We start from the raw sequence: 13464 nt of genomic DNA on the forward strand, positions 1-13464 counted from the left end.
AGGAGGAGCGACAGCAGCGCGTGGTCTGGGTGGAAGAAGCTGGATTCCTCCGGTAATTCCCCTGCATCTCAGGCAGGCTAAGCTGCTGAGTCTCCTCATAGATCCTTAGCAGGACAGCCCAGGCTACCGAGTGCCTATCGCTGGCTGTACCGCTTCCAAAAACGCTGCTTGGCTGACATTTCACGTTGAAAAAGTTAATTGCTATCCGTATGTTTCTCCACTTGCGCTCTGGACTTCAACTTTCTCTAAAAGAAAAGGCAGGGCGACGACAGCCCTAGGGATGCTGCCTCCCTGCCGGGGATGCTACAGTTCAAGCTGCCCCAAAACAAGCTCCAACGCTGCACCAGGTAACGCCACGCGCAGGCAGTGAGTTGAAAGCTGGCACGAAACGTTCAGCATACTGCAAATACGCCCTCCTTAAAGCTTGAAAAAGGTGAAAGCACTCCAACAAACAAACACCATCTCCCCCTAGGGAAAAAGCCAAGATCACACACTCCGGTTTGTGTAGTATTTGACACGAGCTATGCTCCCAAACCCACTGCACCAGCAGCGAGCCAGGCAGCCTCCTAAATCCATTACTGACAAGGAAGCTGTTTGTTTGTCATCTCGAGGCTGAACGGCAATGACATTTCTGTTGCAGTGCAGTAAAAGGTTAGCACTTGCATAAGCTGACAAATGTGAAGTCAAGGTGACTCTACTTTATGTATTACATTAGCATAGGACTGCAAATCCTTAGGGTGCACGGTAAAGTCTAAGTAAGCAATATAAGCAACTGCAGCACTGCAACCGAAAACGTCCCGGCGAAAATACTCCCCTTGGGAAAAATCACACATAAAATGCGGGACAAAACCTCACGGCCTGCTGGCAGTCTGCTAGCATCAGTACAAAGACAACAAACCAGTGTTAAGGTACAGCAGATGAATATAGATTATTAATACCATAGAAATGGTATCTCCTCCGTTATTACTTTTCATTAAGTTGAACAAAGAGACCCGAGTTCTGGAAGCAGCATCGCATTGTAGCTCCTGCGTGACTGGCTGAATAAATGTGGTTTAACGGAATGCCTTTTTGATATTGGGCTATAACAAAGTACTGCGAGAAAGTGAGAAGCTGATAGCTGGCTTTGAGATTTCAAGTAACCTTCTCCTAATTAACAGTCTGTGTATACATATATATATCATCCTAGAGCAGTGAAACACTTAGAGCTCTCCCGTCTTTTAACTTCCCTTTCTTTTCCCCTTTCTGGTGTTAGTTATTCATTTACTATGCTCTTTCTTCACATTACTTCAGCCAACGCAGGGCTAAATTGTTTCAAATGCCTCTTACGCACTCTGGATCTCATTCTGCTTATGCAGATTCACTTGCCTTGCTGATTTCAGTGACATAATTCCTAATTGCGCAAGTAAAACCGAGAAGAAAAGCCACTGTTCTGGACTCCTTCCTGCTCCGTTACACTGGGCCGATGCCATTGACTAGACTCACCAAATTAAAGCTCTGCTCTAACTCAGCAGGGAAGGTGCTGCGAAGCTTTGGTAGCACATCAAAGTATCTCCACACTTTGCTTCTTGTTTCATGTACCACCGGCGTCGTCTGTCACATGCTGTTATATAACTTCTCCAGCTCCCAGCCCCAAAGCCTGCTACGTTTTGAGTCAGTCTATTGTCACTCTCACTTCTGGGCTCAGCAACCCCCGAAAAAAAAAGCAAGAGAAAAGGAGAAGAGAACAAGCGCCAGCTGAGGAGTACGTCTCTATGCATATGTCACCGGTGCTCTGCTGGGCTTGGATGTGTGCAGCTTTAGGACCACAAAAGGCACAAGTCTGCAGCACAGTCTCCTGGCACGTTACATACGTGTGTCCAGAAATAGGGCGTGTTGGTGACAGGAAGCATTGGAGGGTGCTCTGCCAACACTGACCCTACCCAGGAGGGTGAAGAAGGCTGTTCAGGCCATGCTGTATATCCCTGGGCTGTAATAAATACAAACAGGATTCTGTAAGCAACCTAATGGCATCAAGTTCTAGCATCTCCTACAGGCTAAGTCTACGCTGTTCTGTCTCATAAGGTTTGAGCAGCTGCCCAGACATGAAAGGCACTGCGAGCAGTACTACAAATACACACTGGACTGGTGTAACATGAATAGATGACGGGGTTCCCACCAGAACAGTCCCTTTCTTTGTAGAACTCACCACTTCCCACAGACTCATGCAAAGTGCAGTCTTTCTCCAGACATTTGTGAGAACGGAGATGGTCAAATTCAAAATCTTTTGGTTTTCAAACCCCTCCCAGTGCCTCCAGCATCCCAGGTGCACAGAGGCAGCCTGTGCAGGCAGGAAGCACTCTGCAGCCTGCGGAGGCTGTTTCCAGGGTTCATTTTTCAGGCACAAGAGGTTCTGCTTAGGCCTCACCTGATGCTCTTGCTAATGATAATTGATCCATATGGATTCAGCAGGAGTGTTGGATGAAGAACAGTAGATGAGGCCTCTGGATCCAAACCAAGATAAAAAAATGAATGAATTTAAATGAGAAAAGAGTAGGTCTACTTATGTGTTGGTTAATTTGGAAACAAACCAGTACTTTTGAATATCATCAGTTTCCCATGATATTTATAAATGATCTTTCCTATAAAAGGCTTTACTTCCACTGAAGAGAAGACCTGCTGATATTATTTTCGCTTTCCATACTTACAGATTAGAATTCAGAGCCATTTACCCCTGCTTTGGGCTGACCTTAGCAGCAATAAGACCAACATCTATGTAATGGAGAAAAAAGCTTGGCCCCCAGCTTGATCCATTCCACACCAGCCAGCAAGATAGAGGTGGAGAGCTTCTTCTCCAAAATCTCTTGCTCGAATTCTCCATCTAAGAGGGCTTTGTAACCATCTTGTTAACATCCTACTGCGTGTTCCTACCTTCCCGGCTGCCAGTCCCATTTTAGCTCCGGCCACACGTTGAATATTGAGTTTAAGCTGTTCATATCACCATGACACAGGCACATACAACTGCACGGCCACCAAGGGTCTTTGTGGGAAGTGGGCTGAGCTTTGCGCTTCCCGTCTGAAGTTGGCATTCTTTACGACTTGAGTCCCCGCTCAGCACTCAAAGGCGTGCTGTATATGTTGGGGCTATAAAAGATGATTAAAACGGGAATCCATCCATTACAAAATCTATGCAGCGTGTTGGTTTCTCCCTCGTGTAACCACACTAGTGGTAGCAAACTGTGCTTTTGCTTCTGAATTAATAAACCGAGCTCAGTGACAGCTTTGTGTGGCGCAGCATCAAGAAACCAACAAGATGCAGCTTCTGCTTCTGGATCTTGCATGACCATGGATGCTGCTGAGCTTCAGTTTCTGTGGCTGTGGTGACACTGCTGCTGATCTCCCCTAACCCCATGCCGAGAGGCTCAACCCATAAAGCAGACTTAGATTTAAACAGCAACTGCGATACGGGCACAGTGTTAACGTAATTTAACACACTTTAGGTTTTAAAGGAACGAACGCAAACTAAAAGCCTAATTTCATTTCCATTGAACTCTGCATTCCCTTCGTAACTCTTCAACGTTTAAGCACAGGAGCATGCTACAGCCCAGCCCGCATGGCTCTGTACCAGCACACCGTACACCTCGGCGTGCACGCACTCACACCCGGCTTCCACCCAAAAAGGGAGGAACGCCACACCCCCTTTGCAGCACTACTGCCGGGTGTTTGAGCCCCACGATGTGGCTGTTGTGATCTGCGGCTGGATCAAGAACAGCCACATCCTGGGGCTGCCCAAATTTTTCCTTCAGGCACCCACAGAAAGCAAGAGACCAGTCTGCAAGCCACTGCTGGTAAAAATGTGAGTGGGGGCCAGGAACACAGGTCCCATTTGTGGAGACGGGATCAGATTCTGAACTATCCATAAAAGACAACCACAAAATCCATCTAATAATGTACTTGCCGCGAACCACCTGATGGCAGCGGAGATCTGAGAGGTGTCTGTGGTCTTATCCTGGTTCAAATGTAGGAACCATCAGGCTCAGGATCCTCTGACAGCATCACAGCCCTGCAGCTTTGAGGGCTAAAGGACTTCAGCCGAGCAGAATAACCAGACGAAGGACTCTAAAGGAGCACTGCCACGAAAGGGGCAATGTCGCAGGACTGCAGGAATCGCACGGCTGTGACAATGTCTGGAGGAACAACTCGGATCCCTCCGTGCCTGCCTGTCACAGTGCAAAGCCAAGCTTTTACCCAGCCACCTGCAGCTCCATATCCCCTGAGGGCAGAGCCAGGGACCAGCCTGGACCCTCGTGCTGTGGCACCCCCCGTCTGGGAGGGACAGAAGATGCTCTGAAGAGGTCACCTTCCCCGGCTGCCGGCCACGCTGGTGAAGGCAGATGTCCCTGCTCCGTGTACGCGCCTCTGGTCACGGAGGGGAAGCTCTGAATGCAAAAGCAAGGACAAAAAGAAATGCTCTGATCCCGAAAAAGCAAAGAGAACAGCCCCAAACTGGCCCGCTCTGCACAGGTCAGTGTCACAGGGGAGGGAGCTTTGTTTCCAGGTGATTTTTGTAAGAGAAAAAGATGAATCCGAGCGTGGACGGGAAGGTCACAGCAGCCCTACTGCTGCTTTACATCCCAAATACTTCACGCTGAACTCTGGTGCCATCAGCTATCTTAAAAAAGAACGAAAACGAGCCGTTCAGAGGACATCTGAAATAAAACATTGTCTGAGCGGGGACAAAACAGAGTTAATGGCTCTGACAAATCCCATCTTTCTGCCATATACGACCTAGCAGACTTCAGGCCAGGCCCACCCTTGTCTTGGTGGCCTGAATCCCAGCCTCTCCTTTTCTTTCCCCAGCTCTCTGATGAGGGATTTAAATACCAGGGTCTTGGCTTCTCTAGACGTTCAGTACTATGCAGATAATTACATACTTTCCGGGCTTGATGTCTGTTACGTTTGCAGGCTGAACAGGAGTGAGATTTTTGGAATCTGTAAGGTTTTTGAAGGAAGAAACCCCCCATTTTGTTCCATTCGCAAGCACATGCAAACCTCTGGCAGCATCAGAAGACAACCCAGAAAGATCTGCCAGTACACCTACTACCTGACCCACTCCACGGAGCTCTGGTCAGTGCAGATGAACTATTTTTGGCCGGAGATCGGGCACAAAGCCTTGCAAGGAGAGCTGGAAGACTTTCTAAAACACGGCTTCCTCTCCTCCCTTGTAGCACCCTACCTACATGACTTTCAGCCAAGCCACTCTTCGACTTCTCTCTCTTCCAAAACTATCTGAGACGCCCAGGGGTTCATGTGGCTTCTGTGGACAGCAACGGGTTTATTTTTAGGAGGGGTGCCCACCCTCCCTCCTTCCATTTTGTGCCAATAGCTGCTGTGATGGCTTGTTGACTGCTGATATTCATACCCATGTCTCTGACAGGCAAGGCGCCCACTCACCAGCTGCTCAGCCTGTTTGATTAGGTTACCGACAGGGTGCAGGGAAAACTGCAGGAGATGCTGTGGAAGCGAAGCCATTTTGGGCATGTAAAACCACAACACCTCGCTCCTGCCATCGAGCCTTCAGGTGACCTTAGTAGCACGCACACTGGCATCGGTCCCTGCCCACGGTGGAGAAATAAGGAGAGCTGGAGAGTCATCATCTCAAACTTGCCTTCAGGATCGACAGAAACCCACAGACGAGTGTCAGAACATTTGCCCTAACACTATAAACACACAGCTCCAGGCTGGAATTCCACTCTGCCTTTCAACAAAGATGTGCACTTGAAGGCAAACACTTGTTTCAGACCTCGAGGCGGAGCAGCCTGAAGCCCTTTTCCCAGCCATCCAGCAATCCTCTGCTCCGGGCCCGTGCTGTACCCCGGTATCTCTAGCGCAGAGCAGGGACTCGGTGCCTGTCAGGACAGCGACGTGGCCGCATTGTGTCCATCTCCCGTTGTGCATCTGGCTGAGAGCAGGAGCTGGCAGTGGGCTGGGGCCTCACAGGAGCTGCTCTCCCCACCGAGGAACCCGCTGGGGAATCGGGCAGCCCTGTTCTCTCTTGCAGAGCAGCTGGGCACAGCGAGCTCCCAGTTTGGCCCTCGGGACTTTCCCAAAAGGGAGGTGAGTCTTTGCCTTCTTGCTGAAGAAAAAGGGTATTGCAGGAGAAGCAGACTTGGGAAGATTTTTAGGATTCTCCAGAGTCTCCATCTACTTTTCCCAAACGAGGATTCCCTGATGGTCTCACACAGGAAAGAAAGATCTGGGTAAAGGATTTTCACCACAGCCTTAAATACACTGCAGGGACTTCGCACCTTGTGTTCACAGATTCTCTGTGCTCTCCTGCCCTCGTCCTCCTCCCCAGATCAGGCCCTACTTTCCTCACCAATGAAATCGTTCCTCTCCTGTTAAAAGATCCCTCTGATGCAGCAGATGCTTCTCATTGAAGCAGCCTGTGCCATGGGGACCTGCCTCACAGCCCCATTTGTGCAGTGCCCACATCCCTGCAGCTGACCTGATCTCCTAGGGGAACGGCATGAAGGGTCCGCGAGGAGGAGCTGATGTCCTGGGAATCTTTATTCCTCTCGTTCCCAATACGAATAATGATTTTAGGGCATTAGGGAAATTTTACAAACGTGGAGGTCTCCCCACCTGGAAACTTTCAAGTACTCCAGTACACATTCGCCCCTCACTACAGGAAGGACATGGACGTGCTCGAGCGAGTCCAGAGAAGGGCGACCAAGCTGGTGAGGGGTCTGGAGAACAAGTCTGACGAGGAGCGGCTGAGGGAGCTGGGGTTGTTCAGCCTGGAGAAGAGGAGGCTCAGGGGCGACCTTATCGCTCTCTACAGTTACCTTAAAGGAGGCTGTAGAGAGGTGGGGGTTGGTCTGTTCTCCTACGTGCCTGGTGACAGGACGAGGGGGAATGGGCGAAAGTTGCGACAGGGGAGGTTTAGGTTGGATGTTAGGAAGTACTTCTTTACCGAAAGGGTTATTAAGCATTGGAACGGGCTGCCCAGGGAGGTGGTGGAGTCACCATCCCTGGAGGTCTTTAAAAGACGTTTAGATGTAGAGCTTAGCGATATGGTTTAGTGGAGTACTTAGTGTTAGGTCGAGGGTTGGACTCGATGATCTTGAGGTCTCTTCCAACCTAGAAATCTGTGATACTGTGATACTGTGATACATTACAGATACTTCCATTAACTGCAGCTCCAGGCTAAGGAAGAGATCGGCACCTCCATTTCACAGCACAGAACAAAGCAGACTGAGCAGGACACAAAGACTGAATGAGAAAATAGAATTATTTCATCCTCTCGTCCCAAACAGAGCCCTGAGCCCCAAGTGGCTTTGTACTGTGCCAGTAAGGCTTCACAATGAAATTCTAGCAGCTTGCTACGTTAATCCATTAATACCTGTGAGAGCAAGCTGAAATCTCCACTCCGGCCATCCTTCTGGTACCAAAATGCCCAATAAACACTATTTCCTCAGCTCTGCTTCCTCCCTGCTTTATTGAGAAGAAAGTGCATTGCTGTGTTTTAGCGAGCTGCGCGTGTCAGTGCCAGGAGAGCAGGGACACACATCAGCCCCGTGGTCCTTTCATCCCTGGATGCTCTCTCTGGTGGTGGAAAGCAGTTTGTGCCCGCTGCATCCTCCGTAGCTCTTCCCTCCGTGCCTCCGATGAGTCGCAGTGCAGGCAGCCAGAGGTTGCCCCCAGCCCACCGTGCCTCCTCCGTCCACCCCCTGCTCCTTGTGAACTTGTCTCATCTTTTTCAACCTGCTTACGCTTTCGCTCTCCGCAGCATCCTGTGGTAATGCGCGCTACAATTTAATTAGTGGGCATGATGGGAAACATAACCCATCCTGTTCGGGTGCTGAAGTCAGTGTTTCCCAAACAGTGGGTCAGCTTTCTCGCTACGGATGCAAACGGGCTGCAGGACACATGAAAGGGGCCAGGAAATGGCTTCAGTTCTGACTGGAACACGTTCACTGCGCATGAAGAGAGGGAGAGACTGAGTGGAGGGAGAAGGGAATCAGGACAAAATAGCTTCCTGGCTTGAATCCAGAGACTGCGCCGAGAATAAATAATAATACACGTCCAACGATCTAACAGAAACACCCATAATTCCTACCAGCAAAAATTTGATCTGGGAGCCTTGTCACTCGGTCCTGCTGCCTAAAGCCAAGTTTCCCATTGTGGCCACTGTGACCAGTGCCGTGTAAAACCAGATGTACTCTAAAGAAAACAAGAAGATGGAGAAAGGAGGACTGAGGTCTGCTACGCAGACACAGAAATACACCTTGTCCCTCCAGCTCCTCCCCTTCACAGCCATCATCTTTCAGAAAACACTGCAAGAGATGCCATTCCTCCAGCCACGCTTCACCCTGAAGACTCCTCACTGCTCTCCGAGGCAGGCCTGTACCTCGGGAAGAGCACAGGTTTTACCTGGAACAACCGCACATGGCAACACAGCATCCTCTCTGTGAGATGATGGCAGAAGTGCCCAAAGCAGGAGGCAGAGCTCTGGAGCACTGATCCTCACGCAAAAGGGGACCAGCCCCGGTTCTCCTCATTTCACCCCTGGATGCCAGTACATTTCACGCTTCCCCACGAGCATTAACCTGACTTACCCTGAAAACACACTGAAGCGTAACAGCTCAGGCAGCTGAGAGGGATAAAAATCCTACCCCAGCTTTCCAGTGCCTACGGTCTTCTCCCCCAGTGGCAGCTCCCTCTGCCCACAACTCCTACCTGCGGTATCGCTCTCCCCTGGGCGTTCAGAAGAGGACCTGGCTGGCAAGATGCTCTGTCGAATTGATTTGTGCCTGCGGGTCATCTCCCTCGGCAGGGAAGACAAATGAGAATAGCCTTTGCCGTGCTCCGATTTTGTTCTGGGGACTCACCTAGTTACAAAGAAACCTAAAGTTGATTTAAAGCTGGTACTTCTTAATCTGAACCACAAGCTGCGTCTGGATCCTTCTGTGGTTACCCACAACATTATTACCCAGCCTTTGGGGTTCAGAAACTTCCAGGAACCACTCGTTTGCTTGTGTTTTTCGCAAACTGGATGTTGTGGAGTCTGCCAATCTGTGTGGTGGCATCCTCCCCCTCTGAGAGGCAGCGTTCATGGCACCCTGCTCTCGTGAGGGCCATGTAAGCGTGCCCATTGCTCAGCTTTGTGCCAGACTTAACAGCCCAACCAAACAGCTGGAAACCTCTGCGTGGCTCTAACAGTTGTACTCACTTCCTACAGGTTCCTCTCATTACTGAAGGTCAAAAAAAATAAATAAAAAGACTGCTGCACATCCAGTCCTGAATTTTTGACAGCTGAATCCTGCTGAACTTGGTGGTCCTTGCTGAGCGCGTCTCGATAAATGTCTCATCCTTGAGGCTGGCTTTTCTCTGCTCTTCCATGTTTCCCTTTCTCTCTCTCTCTAGCCAGAAATGATTTACATGTTTGTTTACTCCGAGCTACATTCATCTGAGTCATTCAGCAACCCTCTCCCCACAATCGTATTACAGCAAATTTTGAATTGGAGGCTCTATAAGAGAACATTACACTGTCCAAATACGAGAACAGGGGGCTAAATCCTGGGTCACGTTCTGCCACCAGGCTTCAGGAAGAACTCACCTTTGTGACAAACACTTAAAAAGTCAACAGATTACAATCCCCTGTATTCTACGTTACTTTATAAAAAAGGAGAAACTCCAGGCGAAGATATTACTCTATATTTACACCAGTGGAACAATTAGTAGAATTTGGCTCATTTCGTACAAATTATACTACTGTACTTGTAGGAATAATCTTTTCTGTTTCAAACTAATTTTAGCCACCCTTAAGTGGTGATTATCAAGCTCTTCCATCTGTTGTAGGAAAAAATTATTTGCACATAGCTTTTGCGATTTTTTTTTCCTCTGAGGTATGTTTTCAAGAACGACATCCCTCAAAAAAACAGACTAATCGTATTATTAGGAAGACTCATAACTCAGCTGACAGTGCCTTGTCTATTAAAACCACAACATGAAAAGACCTCAGAATCAACATTCTAAGATTTTTTTAAGGTTGCCTGAAAATAAATCTTTGCAAAAAGCAAACTAGTCAAAGAATTTTGCATTACCTCAAACGCAATTCTGATTAGAAGCTACTCAGGGACCCTACAAAAGCGGAAGGTGACTAAGGACTAAGAAAAATAAGAATGCCTTTTAAAAAACATGTTACAAAAACAATGAGATTTCAGCATGCGAAAGCAATGCACCTCAAATGATACGGAATTCTCTCAAAATCCCAGTAACAAGAAATCCTGTTAATGTTCTATATGCTTGCAAGACAAATTAAAACTGATCAGAGGTCAGCTTTAAACTCAAGTCCTTTTCCATCTAGTTTCTTTTCACAGCTTAGAAAAAGAAAAAAAAGCCAGTACCTGGCCTTTTTTTCTTTTGTTTTGTTTAAATGCTAGAAATGTGCCCTAGTAGAACCTGAGACACAGTTCTTGCCTCGGAAGACTTGCCCTTAGCTGACAGCGTAGAGATCATTGCAATCTCTCAGGATAAAAGTACAGCCAAATGCAAGAGCAAAGCCCCACCACGGAGACCAGAGGCTCACGCTGGGCCAGCTGATGTCGTGGTCAGGGTGAGCTCTTTCATGTCTTCAGCCACCACTTGCAGCTTCAGCAGTCTAAAACTGAAGCATTTCTTCAGCTGATAATGACCACCAAGTTACACGCAGAGAAACCGGGGGGCAAATATTCACGGCCCAAACAAAGAGTGACGCCTCTGGTGACACCCAAGGGTGATATTTTTAATTTTTTTTCTTGAGAAAGATTTCCAGTGCCTACAGTCTTCTCCCCCAGCGGCAGCTCCCTCTGCCCGCAACTCCTACTAGATAGGATACTAGATTTCTTTACAGGGGATTAATACTTTAGTCTGCTTTGGAGCTGTCTGAAAATGTATTTGGCCACATAGGTTCAATAAACTGCCTAAGGATCCTGCTCTAACTTCTGAAAAGCATTTTTGAAATAGTAATGCTGTAGTAATTTGCATTTACACAGTACCTCCTGGCTGAAAAGTGTTTCCATGGGCTTCCGAGCAGCTTCGCAGCCCTGAGAAGCAGCAGCAGAGGACAGGCCGTTATTTTACGGAGAAAGCAAGCAACACCAAGAAGCTTCGGAGACTTGCCCAGGATCAGCCAGGATGCCCACAGAACAAGAAAACAACGCTCCTCGGGTTTACAGGCACAGGCAGGCACTGTCACCACCTGACCACCCTCCTTCCCCAAACCTTCCCTTCACCTCTCTGCACCGGGCGCCGCGTTGCATAAGCCTGCTTGCGAGGAGGTGCACCTCACACCAAACTTAGGGTTCGCCTCTGCCCAGCCAGCTGCCGGGCAAAGCATTTTTACTGTACCACAGGAAAGTTGCGAGGGGGAGATCTGCTGGAAGTTGCCGGCTAGGAAACGCGAGGCTTCGTCCGTGCCCGTTCAACCATGTTACTTAAAGGACGTGGAGTTTAATGGCAGCCTGGCGTATAACCATATTCATAACCATGACTAACAAACCCGTTGTCAGAGCCACCAAAAATATCACACCAGCAGAATGTTTTTATACCAAAGAGACCACTGAAGTCACAGCTCCGTAGTAAACAAATGAACTTAGGAGGAGTCTGAAAATCAGCACTGTTTTTTTCTTTAAGGATAGGGAATTTAATATCAACTATACCAGACACCTGACGGGCTGCGGACTGAGGGAGTAGCAAACGAGGTACATATTTTATGGCAGCACGGCAGCAGGGGACAAGACACCTCACGACCCCCGAGGTTTCAGGCCGGCAGGTCAGCCCGATGTCTCACAATTAAGACGGAGGACACCCCAATTAATGAATTAATTTAATTAATCAATAAACTCGCAGGGTCCCTGCCGTGCCGGCTGCTGCAGGGCGGCCAAAACCCCAGGGGGGGGGACCCGGACAGGTGGCTCCGTGGCTGCAAGTTCGGGCGGAGCAGCCCCCGGAGGGGGCACCCGGCCACCCACCCAGCCACCCACCCTCACCTCCTCCTCCCGCACCCCGGGGTGCCGCTCACCTCCGCGCCGCTCCGTCAGGCTCTACATGCCGGGACGCCCTTGGGCCGCCCCGAGCCGCTCGTTCGTAATCCGCTCGAAGCCGAGAGCCGCGGGGGCGGCAGCCCCCATGGCCGCCCCCCTGCCCAGCCGGGCTCGCTACGCCGCTGGCCGCGGCGCGGAGCCGCGGGGCCGCCGGCAGGCAGGGCACGGAGGGCGCGGCATCGCCCCGGCGGCGGGGAGGAGGGAGGCGCCGGGCAGGGCTCCGACCCTCCTCCCCGAAATGAAAGCCCCGGGTGCCCGCGGTGCTCCCCGCCGCCCCTCGGCGGGCCGGAGCGGGAGCAGGAGCGAGCGCGGGCACACGCAGCGCCCCTCGCACTCGCCGGCGGGCACACGCCGCCCCTCGCACGCCGAGACACCCGCCCCTCACACACGCACACGCGGGCACACCCGCCCGCCGCCATCCTCTCGCGGCCGGCTCCTCAGGCGCCCCTCGCAGGGAGGTGGTGGAGGCTGGAGCCCCGACCCGGCCCAGCAACCGTCCTTGTCCCTCCAGAATCAGGACCGATCACCCCTGGCACAGATAAACGTGGTCGTCCGGCCCGGCCTCATCCAGCCAAAACATATACGGTGGCTTGGGTTGGAAGGGACCTCAAGGATCACCTAGTTCAACGCCCCTGCCATGAGGGGAGGGGGGGGTTGCCAAATGTTCTGTCACACTGCGGTGCACCATCTTATTATAGAATTATTAAGGCTGGAAAAGCCCTCCAAGATCATCTGGTCCAACCGTGCCCCTACCACCAATGTCACCCACTAAACCATGTCCCTAAGCACCAGGTCCAACCTTTCTTTGAACACCCCCAGGGACAGTGACGCCACCACTTCCCTGGGCAACCCATTCCAATGCTTGGCTGCTCTTTCTGAGGAGAAATGTCTCCTCATTTCCCACCTAAACCTCCCCTGGTGCAACTTGAGGCCATTCCCTCTAGCCCTATCACTGTGAAAAGAGGCCAACCCCCAGCTTCCCAACAGCTTCCTTTCAGGTAGTTGTAGAGAGCAATAAGGTCTCCATTGAGCCTCCTCTTCTCCAACCCCAGTTCCCTCAGCCGCTCCTCACAGGACTTGTGTTCCAGCATGCCCCTCACCAGCATGACACCCAGTTATCACCAGCTCTCAACTTGAACTTGCCAGCCATCCCAGGGCTGGGGGTACATACCTCCTACTTGTTTCCCAGATATTGTGATATACAAGTGTCTAATTCTACCAGACAATGGGGAAAATCTTACTGCTCACTGACTGACAGACTGAGTCCAGTGAAATCCAGTTTTCACCATTTCCATGTCCAGAAACGCTTTCCTCATGTTGTCCTGGCGGCATGCATACAGGAGCATGTTGATATTATTCGACTGATCTCTGACACGAATCCACCACAGTTCTGTCACAG

At 50.3% G+C, this 13464-nt stretch overlaps 1 protein-coding gene across 2 annotated transcripts in view; it reads right to left on the minus strand.

Annotated features, from left to right (window-relative positions):
* TRPC5 (transient receptor potential cation channel subfamily C member 5) overlaps window positions 1-13115 on the minus strand; it is a 99871-nt gene extending 86756 nt beyond the window's left edge. The window contains exon 1 of one of the 2 annotated variants that reach the window (XM_083797343.1): window positions 12044-13115. The gene's annotated coding sequence lies outside the window, so the exon portion shown is untranslated. Of the gene's footprint in view, window positions 1-8718; window positions 8871-12043 lie in introns of those variants that run through there. The other variant, XM_083797345.1, reaches the window with a different exon arrangement.
* Window positions 13116-13464: the final 349 nt, after the last annotated feature.

Source organism: Anser anser, assembly GCF_964211835.1.
Source record: "Anser anser genome assembly, chromosome: 13".
NCBI classification, from domain to species: domain Eukaryota; kingdom Metazoa; phylum Chordata; class Aves; order Anseriformes; family Anatidae; genus Anser; species Anser anser.